The sequence below is a fragment of the Dendrobates tinctorius genome, unplaced genomic scaffold, assembly GCF_039654945.1.
Source record: "Dendrobates tinctorius isolate UK_male_01 unplaced genomic scaffold, ASM3965494v1 ptg000151l, whole genome shotgun sequence".
Taxonomy (NCBI): Eukaryota; Metazoa; Chordata; class Amphibia; order Anura; family Dendrobatidae; genus Dendrobates; species Dendrobates tinctorius.
In genome coordinates, this window is record NW_027361818.1 from 2314903 (window position 1) to 2327991 (window position 13089).

Consider the following 13089-nt stretch of genomic DNA (forward strand, 5'->3'; position numbering starts at 1 on the left):
CCGAAGACAAAGGAGCAGATCAAAATGTGAAGAAAAATGAAAATAATACATGTCATTGCACCAAGTACCTCAGACATAGCGAGTGGGACACATCACAGGCCCTATCCTGCATTTATATCCCAGAGGAAAAATTAACATTAAAGTTATAGCACTATTTATAGAGATCATGGCTATGGAAACCCATGTTGAACATGATGTACAGGTGCTTCTCACAAAATTAAAATATCATCAAAAAGTTAATTTATTTCAGTTCTTCAATTCAAAAATGAAACTCATATTATTATTATTTATTGTTATAGCGCCATTTATTCCATGGCGCTTTACATGTAAGGAGGGGTATACATAATAAAAACAAGTACAATAATCTTAAACAATACAAGTTATAACTGGTACAGGAGGAGAGAGGACCCTGCCCGCGAGGGCTCACAATCTACAAGGGATGGGTGAGAATACAGTAGGCGAGGGTAGAGCTGGTCGTGTAGCGGTTTGGTCGATCGGTGGTTACTGCAGGTTATAGGCTTGTCGGAAGAGGTGGGTCTTCACGCTCTTTTTGAAGGTTTCGATGGTAGGTGAGAGTCTGATATGTTGTGGTAGAGAGTTCCAGAGTAGGGGTGATGCGCGAGAGAAATCTTGTATGTGATTGTGGGAAGAGGAGATAAGAGGGGAGTAGAGAAGGAGATCATGTGAGGATCGGAGGTTGCATGTGGGAAAGTACCGGGAGACGAGGTCACAGATGTATGGTGGAGACAGGTTGTGGATGGCTTTGTATGTCATGGTTAGGGGTTTGTAATGGAGTCTCTGGGCAATGGGGAGCCAGTGAAGGGATTGACAGAGGGGAGAAGCTGGGGAATAGCGGGGGGACAGGTGGATTAGTCAGGCAGCAGAGTTTAGAATAGATTGGAGGGGTGCGAGAGAGTTTGAGGGGAGGCCACAGAGCAGGAGTTTGCAGTAGTTAAGGCGAGAGATGATGAGGGCATGGACTAGGGTTTTTGAAGATACTTGGGTGAGGAATGAACGGATTCGTGAAATATTTTTGAGTTGAAGTCGGCAGGAAGTGGAAAGGGCTTGGATATGTGGTTTGAAGGAGAGATCAGCGTCAAGGATTACTCCGAGGCAGCGAGCTTGTGGGACTGGGGAGAGTGGGCAGCCATTTACTGTAATTGATAGGTTCGTTGGGGGGGGGGGTCACATGAGATGGGGGAAGGATGATGAATTCTGTTTTGTCCATGTTGAGTTTCAGAAATCTAGTGGAGAAGAAGGATGAAATAGTGGACAGACATTGAGGGATTCTGGTTAGTAGGGAGGTGATATCTGGTCCAGAGATGTAGATCTGTGTGTCATCAGCGTAGAGATGATACTGAACTCATGTACAGTTTTCTTGAAGAAAGCCTGTTGGAGTCTGCAAAAAACCTGAGACTGGGACGGAGATTTGTCTTCCAACAAGACAATAATCCCAAACATAAAGCAAAATCTACAATGGAATGGTTCACAAATAAACGTATCCAGGTGTTAGAATGGCCAAGTCAAAGTCCAGACCTGAATCCAATCGAGAGTCTGTGGAAAGAGCTGAAAACTGCTGTTCACAAACGATCTCCATCCAACCTCACTGAGCTCGAGCTGTTTGCCAAGGAAGAATGGGCAAGAATTTCAGTCTCTCGATGTACAAGACTGATAGAGACATACCCCAAGCGACTGCAGCTGTAATCGCAGCAAAAGGTGGCCCAACAAAGTATTAAGTTAAAGGGGCCGAATAATATTGCATGCCCCACTTTTCAGTTTTTGCATTTCCACAAAAAATTTAAAATAACCAATAAATTTCATTCAACTTCACAATTGTGTCCCACTTGTTGTTGATTCTTCACCAAAAATTTACATTTCGTATCTTTATGTTTGAAGCATGATATGTGGGAAAAGGTTGAAAAGTTCCAGGGGGCCGAATACATTTGCAAGGCACTTTATTATATAGAGCCATTACACACAGAGTGATCTATTTCACGTGTTTATTTCTGTTAATGTTGATGATTATGGCTTACAGCCAATGAAAACCCAAAAGTCATTATCTCAGTAAATTAGAATACTTTATAACACCAGATGGAAAAATGTTTGTAAAATCCGAAATGTTGGCCTCCTGAAATGTATGTTCAGTAAATGCACTCAATACTTGGTCGGGGCTCCTTTTGCATAAATTACTGCATCAATGCGGCGTGGCATGGAGGCGATCAGCCTGTGGCACTGCTGAGGTGTTATGGAAGCCCAGGTTGCTTTGATAGCAGCCTTCAGCTCGTCTGCATTGTTGGGTCTGGGGTCTCTCATCTTCCTGTTGACAATACCCTATAGATTCTCTATTGGGTTAAGGTCAGGAGAGTTTGCTGCCAATCAAGCACAGTGATACTGTAGTTTGTACATCAGGTATTGGCACTTTTGGCAGTGTGGACAGGGGCCAAGTCCTGCTGGAGAATGACATTTCCATCTCCATAAAGCTTGTCGGCAGAGGGAAGCATGAAGTGCTCTAAAATTTCCTGGTAGACGGCTGCGCTGACTTTGGTCTTGATAAAACACAGTGGACCTACACCAGCAGATGACGTGGCTCCCCAAACCATCACTGATTGCGGACACTTCACACTAGACCTCCAGCAGCTTGGATTGTGGCCTCTCCACTCTTCCTCCAGACTCTGGGACCTTGATTTCCAAATGAAATGAAAAATTTACTTTCATCTGGAAACAACACCTTGGACCACTGACAACAGTCCGGTTCTTTTTCTCCTTGGCCCAGGTAAGACGCTTCTGGCGTTATCTATTTGTCATGAGTGGCTGACACAAGTAATGTGACACTTGTAGCCCATGTCCTGGAGACGTCTGTGTGTGGTGGCTCTTGAAGCAATGACTCCAGCAACAGTCCACTCCTTGTGAATCTCCCCTCAATTTTTGAATGGCTTTTTCTTAACAATCCAGGCTGCAGTTATCCAGGTTGCTTGTGCACCTTTTTCTACCACACTTTTTCCTTCCACTCAACTTTCCATTAATATGCTTGGATACATCACTCTGTGAACAGCCGGCTTCTCTAGCAATGACCATTTGTAGCTTACCCTTCTTGTGGAGTGTGTAACGATCCAGTCGGCGGTACCCGTCTCCAGGATACTGGGAGATCGGGCTTCGTCTGGCCGCAGGCATTTGTCTGTTTCCCGCAATCTTACCCTGTCCGCGCTCCCACGATGTTCCCTCGGGCTGCGGCATCTTCCCAACGTGTCTTCTCCGCCTCCTCACTTCCGGGTTTTGGGGAAGCAAGCATAGGGCGCTCGCGCCACTGTCAAATGATTTAAAGGGCCAGTGCACACTTTTCTTGTAATCACCTCTCAACCAATCTGAGAGGCCTGTCTATACTTAAGGCCCTCACTTCCTTTGGGAGGTTCCAGGGCAACTTTGTGCATTGTTCTACGTTTCAGTTCTCAGGTCCCAGACCAGCGCCTGCTTGTTGAGCCTTGTCTTGCTTTATAGTAATACCCAGTGTTTTCCTCTAGTGTCAGGGTCCTGCCTACCTACCATCTACCTGCGGACTCTGACGGTACCCTCTGGACCTTCTGGTTTACCTTCTCCGGCTCCCTGAACCTCTCGCTATCCTCCCCTCAGTTCCACTATTCCTCTTGAGTCTGACCCTCTGGTCTTGGAGCTGTTGCACTTGAGCCTCCTCGGTTGTGCCAGGTCAATTCCTGTAAAAGGGTTGCTCGCTGGAGCTCCCTCGGGGGAATTTGATGTTTCAGTCCAGAGAGTTCTCCCTTGTGTAATGACTCTATATAATATATGAGTTTCACTTTTTGTATTGAAGAACTGAAATAAATTAACTTTTTGATGATATTCTAATTTTGTGAGAAGCACCTGTATCTGTACAGTTTATGCTGGATACACAGGCCAAACTATTGGTAAATAGTAATAATAAGTTCTACTCCCTGGCAAAACATGGCGAAACATCCTTTGGGGCAAAGGGACACATAGCTGACCAGCAGCCACATATATGAGACTTATTTGGCTTGGACATCCATGCTTAAATTGTGTAGATATATTTATTATGTTGAACATGGGTTCCTTAATCATAGTGCTCCTTTGTTTTTCAGTCTTTTTATTCCTTTTGCCCTGGTCCTATGATGTAATTGTTAGTCTTTAATTCCTGTTGGTTTAATTGTGTATTGTGAGTTGAGGGCTTTGTTTTTTGATAAATGTGAGGTTTATAGCCACCAGTAGGAAAAGCTTCTGTCCTGGTTCCAATCGTAGCTCAGCGTGCTGGAGAGCCGTAATTATAGAGGGTGCAGAGTTTTCAGTTACACCTGAGCCCTGGTATCTGAGGGAGCTGTAAAATCCTCTAGGAGTACTATCAATGGACCCAGTATCATTGCCAACATTTCCTGTACCATGTAAGCCAGTAGATAGAAAAATATTAAAATTTGAGAATCCTCATTGATTGATACCTTTTAATAGCTAACTGAACGGATCATAACAAATTGCAAGCTTTCGAGTAGTCTTGAAAGCTTGCAATGTGTTACCATCCTTTCAGTTAGTGATTAAAAGGTATCAACCACTGAGGACTCTCAAATTTTAATATTTTTCCCAAAAAATCCTAGAAAGTGTCAGCCCAATGGCAGCCGCTACAAACTTGGCATTGGGGCCCAGTACATTCTAGGTAGACCTATTGCCTGTCGTATGTTCTTGCATTTTTATCATAGGAATGCTGCCTTTTTTTGTGGCAATGGGGAGCGAGCAGTTAACAAAACTCAGATATATTTATATATATATATATAGATACTTCAGTAGATATCTGTTTCTTATTAAATCAAAGCCTCTAAGTTCACCCACTGTGGCTCTTAGAAGGGTGTTCCTAATATAGGCCACCCACCTAACTATGACACCCACGTGCCTTGTCGAAGACATCACTGGTTTAATTTTCGGTCACACCTTCCTATACATAAAAGATTGCTGCAGTTGGACTTACCATAAAAGAAGACACAATACTACCTTGATGCAGCTCTAATTTTTCATTCAGAGGTCATGAATGATAAATTAGTAGTCAGGATAGATTAGACACACTTAGTAGTTGGTAATGGAAGCAGGGAACGTTGTTCTTTGTACACGATGAGATAAGGGAAGGGCCGAAGGCCCTTGATCCTAATGGAAAGTAGATTAACTCGGTGGTAAGCATAATGGACAAATGGCGCCTCAGTTCGCCTCAGTTCACCACCCTCAGCCTCGTAAGAGACCGTTAAACATATAGAAGAGTGACCCGCTAAATATACTGCGAAGGAGGCAATCAACGGCAACATACAATGAGAAATAAATATGTAGGATTGTCCTTAACAATACCATCATGATTGACACTCGTGGATGGACCCAGAAGATATTGCTATTGCTGGAGGTCACACTTTATAATCCGTTCCTGATCATACTCTGAGAATAATACTGACATTATTGATGGTAACCCATGTAGCGCCTTATAGTAGCTCCCACAGTGGCTTCATAATAGTGTCCGTGGCTCAACTTCATAGGAGTTCCCATATTACCTGCTCTACTGTGATGTTGATAGTGTGAGCCTCATAGTAGTAACCTTAGTGCCAATCTCATAGAAGATTCCACAGTATCAGTTCCATTGAGGTGTCCATAGTGTTAGCGATTCTCACAGTGCCAACCTCGTTTTAATTCCTAAGTGTCAGCTTCACAGTTATTTCCATAGTGCCAGCTTTATTGTAGTGTCAGCTTCATAGTAGTCCCCTTAGTGTTAACTTCATGGTAGTTCCCACAGTGCCAGCTTCATTCTGAATCTCATAGTACTAGATTCATAATGATGTTCTTCGTAGACTTATACCCAAAGTGCCATCGTTATTGTTGTGCCAGATTCAAAGTAGTGTCCTTGGTGTCAACCTCATAGTAGTTCCCACAGAACCAGCTTTATTGTAGTACTCTTAGTGCCAACCTCAACTTAATGTTCATGGTGTCTGCCCAGTAGTGCATCCCACAGTGCCAGCTTCATGTTTTTTAGTGAAAATAGAATTGATAACTCTTTGTTGCGTGGCACGAGTGAGTTGCATAGGTGTCTGGAAACTTTATCATCTTCATCTCTACAGCAGCAAGCCTCTTTATAATGATAGTACAGAAGACATCCCATTGAGTATCATGCCTCTTTGTCTTGGTAAAATTTGTGACACACTTTTGAGTGTCATACACCATCATCGTGGTTGGGCTGGTGGCACTGTTGATTGTGAAGTTTATTTGTCACAGAAGGATTGATGACACTCTGTTGTATGTCATGTTTCTTTATCATGGTAGGGTTGGAAACATCATGGTGAGTGTTAAGTAACTTTATCATCTTAGGATTGGAGACACCAGAGCATCATGCTTCTTCCTCATGGTAGGATTGGAGACATCCCATTGAATGTAATGCCACTTCCTCATGGCAGTATTGGTGACATACTATTGAGTGTTGCACCTCTTTATCATGGTAGGATTGGAAACATCCGATTGAGTATTATGCCTCTACATCATAGTAGGATTGGTGACACTGTTGAATGTCATTATTAGTGATAGGCAACTTTATCATTTAAGGATTTGAAACACTCTCTAGAGCTTTATGCTACTTTGGGGTAGGATTGGAGACATCCCATTAAGTGTTAAGACACTTCATCATGGTGGGAATGGTGACACTCTGTTGAATGTCATACCTTTTCATCACAGTACAGTAGATTTGGTCTTACTCAGTAGTGTGTCATGCCCCTTTTTTATGGCAGGCTTGAATACACTCTATAAAGTGTTATGCCCTCTTGTCATTGCAGTTTTAATGACAATCTGTTGAATGTCAAGACACTTTATCATGGTAAGATTGGAGACACTCTGTTGAGTATCATTCCTCTGTGTCATGGTAGCATTGGTCATACTTTCTTGAATGTCATGTGCCTTCAGTTTAATTTATATTTTCTTTCTTTCCACCATACACCTTGTACACACACATCTCCGCACACCTCATACACACACAGTTCCGCTTTGTATGCCTCGTACACACACGGCTCCGCACCTGTGCACCTTGCACACACACAGCTCCACTCAGTACACACATGGCTCCACTCCATAAACCTCTTACAAATACGGTTCTGCTCCATACACCTCATTCACACGCGGCCACGCTTGGTACACCTCGTACACACTTGGCTCCACTCCGTAAACCTTGTACACATTTGACTCTGCTTCATACACTTCGTTCACATGCTGCTCCGCTCCGTACACTCACATGGCTCCACTCGATACACCTTGTACACAGACATGGCTCTACTCCGTATACCTTGTACTCATGTGACTCCATTCCGTACGCCTTGTACATACGCGGCTCCGCTCCGTACGACTCATACACATGCGGCTCCGCTCCGTACGCCTTGTACACACGCGGCTCCACTCCGTACGCCTCGTATACACGCAGCTCCACTCCGTACGCCTCGTACACACGCGGTTCCGCTCCATACGCCTCATACACACGCGGCTCCGCTCCGTATGCTTCATACACACGCGGTTCCAATCCGTACGCCTTGTACACATGCGGCTCCGCTCCGTACCCCTTGTACACATGCGGCTTTGCTCCGTACATCTCGTACACACGCGGCTCCGCTCTGTACACCTCGTACACACGACTCTGCTACATCCACCCTGTAGACCCCTCCTGACCCCACACATAAACTTCCCCTCATCCAGCACCATGATGACCAGCACAACAGAATCCTGCACACACCGAGGCCCCTGATCATGTGACACCTGACTCCTCCCCTCCTGTGACGTCATCACAGGTGCTGTGCAGCCCAGTGACGTCATTGCTGGGATTTAGCAGTGAGGGGCTGCAGTGAAGGGCTGCGGTGTGTGGCAGGGGTGTGCTCTGGGAGGGCAAGGATAGGGTGCATGCCCTCCACTACCGCAACCAGGAGGTGTTGTTTCATTGTGCACCCCTGCTTCTAGGAGGGGGCAGTTGCCCCCCCCCTGCCCCATGGTGGGTACGCCCATGACACTATTACTCCCCACTTTCCTGGGTAGGGGAAGGGGACAGATATAGGGCTGATTCAGGAGTTCAGCAAGGTACGTGTCCCCGGTGTCTTCACCTTCAGAAATAATCTGGTTGGCGGGGACACCTCTAGCGCTAGGGACAGGGATGGAGCCCCTAGGCCTGGGTATTCCGACAAATGAGTTGTGATAGAAATCTTATTGATTCTTAATAATGTCATCTCCTCAATAGTTCTAATGACAGCTAAGAGTAAAGATCAAATTAATTTGCACTGAAACCATCCCTAGATCAGTCTCGTTTAGTCTCTGTTACGCTCTATTTTGTTCTTTCCTTGTCTCGTCACATTCTGGAGTTGGCCTGTCACTGCCTTTCTTTCTCATATTATTTGGCTTGCTTGTGTTTTTTTGCACTCAGTCTTTAGTTATTAGGTTTTTGTTGGTCTATAGCACATAATCTAATGTATATAGGTGTTGACAGGCTCTAACCCGAGGGCTGTACTCAAGTGCAACATGGATCCTTTTGTCTAGTAGCTTCTCATCACCTTTGCTTTATTGAAATAATAAGCACGATGGGCCAAGCTACGCATACATGGTGTTGGGGTAATCAGGGTTCTCCTCCTAATGGCTAGGTTCTCTACAATAACTCTATATTTCATTATTTCATATATATCTGTTCTGTCAGGCTCTCTATCTAATTGCATGTTTCTAGCAGATATATTTTAGTGTTATGATTGGGTCCCTGGCTTGACCTCTTTTTTGGTCCTGTCCATCTGAATAAGTCTCTGCCCCCTTTCTTGTCTACAAATTGGGCTTCTTGATGACTTCTTGATTTGCTATGCCTACCTGGTTTGGTCCTTGCTTTTCTCTCCATGTCTGATTCTTTCTTTTTCTTCCTACTTTGACATTTTTGTTTCTTTTTCTGTTGATTAATTCTTTATCTCCACATTCCTCATTTGATCTATTCAGTTTGCTTAGTTTATCTCTTTGATTGGGTTCTTCTTGCTTTCACTTTCATTTTTCTTACTCTCTGATCTGTTATTTCTCTGTATATCTAGTCTGTCTCTTTTTCATAGGGTATCTCTTTTCAGCTTAATCTCTGTTTTTTTCTTTCTGGCTTCATTGGATTTCCACTTGGCTTTATCTGTGGCTTTACATTTTGAGAGGTCACTTAGAACTTTGTTCTGTCCCAGTGTGTCTGGGTCAGTTTTTACTGCTTTTTTGAGCATGGTTTATCCCATCTATCTCTGCCTCTCTGGTGAGTCATCACTATTTCTTTCCGGTTTAGTCCTCATCTCATTAGTCGGACCAGTCTCTTACTTGGCTTGGACTGTACCTTCTCATAAGGTCTCTTCATCTTGTTGAGTCTTTGGGCCTGGTTCATCAAGAACAGTATGAACAAAGTGGTCAAATGAGAGGGCACGCTGGAGTCAGACATTTCTGATTCATGAATAAGTTCACACCTCTTCATGAATCCGTAGTGTTGAACTAGCGGTGTACACCTCTGTGTTGCGCTCACCATAAATCCTACTACAGCCCTCTCTAGAGTAAAACTTGTGGCATATCTGGGTCGCCTGCCAGGGCCGTGGGATAATCGGAGCCGTGCCCTTTGATTTCAATGGGAGATGTCACAGTGACGGTGACCCGGTCCGTGGCGCTGGGCGTCCATGTAAAAGAAATAGTGTGCGGATGATGATTAAAGTTTATTAGTGAATGATTCGTGACGCCACCTGTGGTGTTCGGCAATGGAGATGTTAAGCCGACGCTGCAGACAGATCCTCTGGGACAGATGGTGTGGTGCAGCAATGATAGTGTAGCCCTCCACAGGCAGGACTATAGTCCCAGGACAGTGTAGATGGAGAGATTGTGAGCAGAGGAGAGCGGTGTCGTGTTAAGTACAGAGATGTAGCAGTGTTGAGTGGGTAGGCGCAGGAATAAGCGGAGGACACCAGGGCATGTAGTTCCAAAGCTTTACTCACAGTCTGTTGTGCATACGGGTGCCCGCCTCGGTGCCGTGTCCTCCAGGTCAGGAGCTCAGTCAACCTCCAGGCAAGATGAAGTACTCCGTTCCAACACTCCGCCAACATATGTGCCTTTTTTGAACGTCTCCCTTCTAGCGCCTATTTGAAGTACTCACAGTACTGAGTTACACTGGAGTTCCTCCTTTCAGATGTTCTTAGAACTCTACTTGTACAGCAGACAACTGTAGCCTGCTTCGGGGACTCTTTGCTACTTAGTCCCGGCTCACTCTTGTCGCTGTTGTGCCCCCAAGTCTTGTGTGGGAATAAAGTGGTGACAACTTCTATTCCTCCGGTGTCTGCTGCAGGACCATTAGTATCCATACAACCTCGGGGACCGGACCCCGGCCATGCGCTGTGAACTTGGGAACGGTTCTGCTCTAACCCTAATCCTTAGTTCTCCTCTCCTTACGTTCCGTACTAATCCTTCTTTCTTATGGAGAGAGTCAGGCTTTCCTTCAATGTCTCTTTCTTGTGCCAGCGGACCCAGGTCACTGAGGTCGGCTGCAGCACTTCCTTCATCCATCCCACTCAGGGGATCTTCACTCTTCACTGACTCTGTCAGACTGACCAAATCCTAAACTCTTCCCGCTCTTTTGGTGCCAATTAACATCCACCCGCCTTCCAGCACGCTTCGTGTTCCAAGCAGGGAGCCACCAAAGGGTGCTTTGCTACACTATTGTGTTGTGTGGGATGCAGGTGTTGGAGTGTGGTCAGGAGTCTCCACCTTACCTGAATGGTGGGGTACCACACCTCAGGAGGAGATGCAGTACCTCTATGGCGACTGAACCCTCAGGGGCGCCACATATTAATTGTCATTTGTCATGAATTTGACGAGAGGTAGGCACCTAGCCCCAATTCAGACCCATTTTGTCAGAGCTGGGAGAAAGTGGAGTGAAAACACCAAAGTCATAAAATTGTGGCATAACTCTGAGTTGTGCCTAAATTTTGTGACTTTGCAAAGCCAGAATTCTGACTTCAAAGCTTTGCTCAATCAGGACCTTTGTATTTTTTTTTCTGGTTGGTTCCACATATCTCTGTTTCTATCAAGCTTAAACCATGTATCACTGGTGATATACCCTGTCTTTGCCAGGCTTTTTTTTCTGATAGGGTTCCTCTTCAATGGTCATTTACTCGGTGGCTTAGACCTTAGACATCCCAAAGAACGTTACATGGTCACAGATTGATAACGAGTACAATCATTCTGTTTGCAGAGAACGTCATGTTATTAACAGAACATCACCTGTTTACACAGGTTGATGGCTGACAATGATGACTTTTATGCTGGTCTGTGTAGGAGGACTGATCATTGGGAACAAGCATTCCTAGGAACATTCCATCGCTAATTACTGGCCCATCTAAAAAGGCCATAACTCTTACTGAATATCTCGTTTTATCGAATTAATGTTCCAGGATTGGTGTTTGTTTCGAGGTCTCCTTGCTCAGGACTGTCTTTTTCTGGATTCTGTCCTATTCTCTCTGTTTGGACTGTCATTTTCCTTCTCATTGAGGTGTTCATTATATCTTCCAAATGACAAAATAACTGACTGGCACCTCCAGACTAGTGTGAATAGGTGCATACCAGGAGGAGCTACCTCCATATACAATATACAAAAAAGGTTGCACTCTATTTTGAGGCCACCTTGATGATGGTTGATGGGCAGATATAATTTGGCCAAATTTTATGCTAAGCGTCTCAATTTTTTTTCCTAATATTCAAAAGCCGTATTGCTCTTCATATTTCATATATCTCACATTGACATGCTTTAGCATGATAGAGTGCAACCTTTTTTTGTACAGTATATCTTACAGTCTATTCTGTTTCTCTGTATGCCTCTCTTGGGTGAGGTATCACAATCTGGATAGGTCTCGGTATATTTAATTCAGGATTGTTTTCTGTCGGCCCCTTTCACGCTCTCCTTCTCTCTCCGGTTGGGTCTCATTTTCGTCTTCTTTCTTTCCGCCTGCGTCACAACATGCTGAGTCAGAGAATTCTCAGTGTGGCAGTGCTTTATGCTGCAGTTCTCTGTGTGCTGCATTAAATCTCTTCACACATCCATCTCGCTCCCTTTCTTGCCCGCAACCTCCACCACCGTCGCAATGTGTCTCCTACCACAAACTCGCGATCTTAAGTTACTGAGGCTGCAGTTCATTTAACCCTTCTCTTTCCTGTGAAGTGTAATGTTCCTGACCTTCGGACAAATGAATTTATGATCGATTCAGTGATCATTTCTCATGTTTAAAAAATGAGCTGACTATGCGGGTGCTTTGTTATAATTACCAGCAAGTCTAAGCTGCTTTTGGAACAGACGATAAAATCTTCCACTGCCAGAGGCCTGTACCATAATATTAAGTTACTGTGGTCTCAAAAGAAGGTCCAGTATGAGATCTCTATCCTCCCCAACCGGGACCATACTACGGAACATTCTGTACTTGCACAAAATTTTTTACGAGCATTTCCCGTCGATATTCTTCTGCTTTCTGCCATATGCCTGGTACCAGCGAAGCATACCAACCTCAAACCTACAGAGGACTATTGTACAAACATATGCCTACCCTGCAGAGCATGATTATCTAACCCCTTCTCAACGCCTGCATGAGTAGAACCTATATAGAAGCAGTGTAACCCCCCGATACCCAAAAAGATCCTTTACACCTCCTAACTAGAACCTGCAAAGCAAAAGTGTTATTGGTATTTTAATATCTCACTTTTCCAAAACACACATAATGTCGGTGTTAAGACGTGACATCATAGTCCTACCAGTCCCATCTGGTACCCGTCTTGATGCCCCTCTTTACATGGAAGCAAGATCTTAAATTAATTAATTTTACTTAAAAAATAGAGAAAGCTTGGAGCAAACTTTCAGCAGTTGGGGGGGGAATTAAATGTAAGTAAATGTAAATCCACCTGGGATAGACCTATTTTTATCCCGAGATAAGAAAAGGAAATAATAAAGGACATCCTAGATGGACTGTGTGCTCTTTTCCTGCCATCAATTTTTGTTTTTCTCCTTTGTCCTTTAAACGCTAATTGTTCACAACACTTACTTGGTGT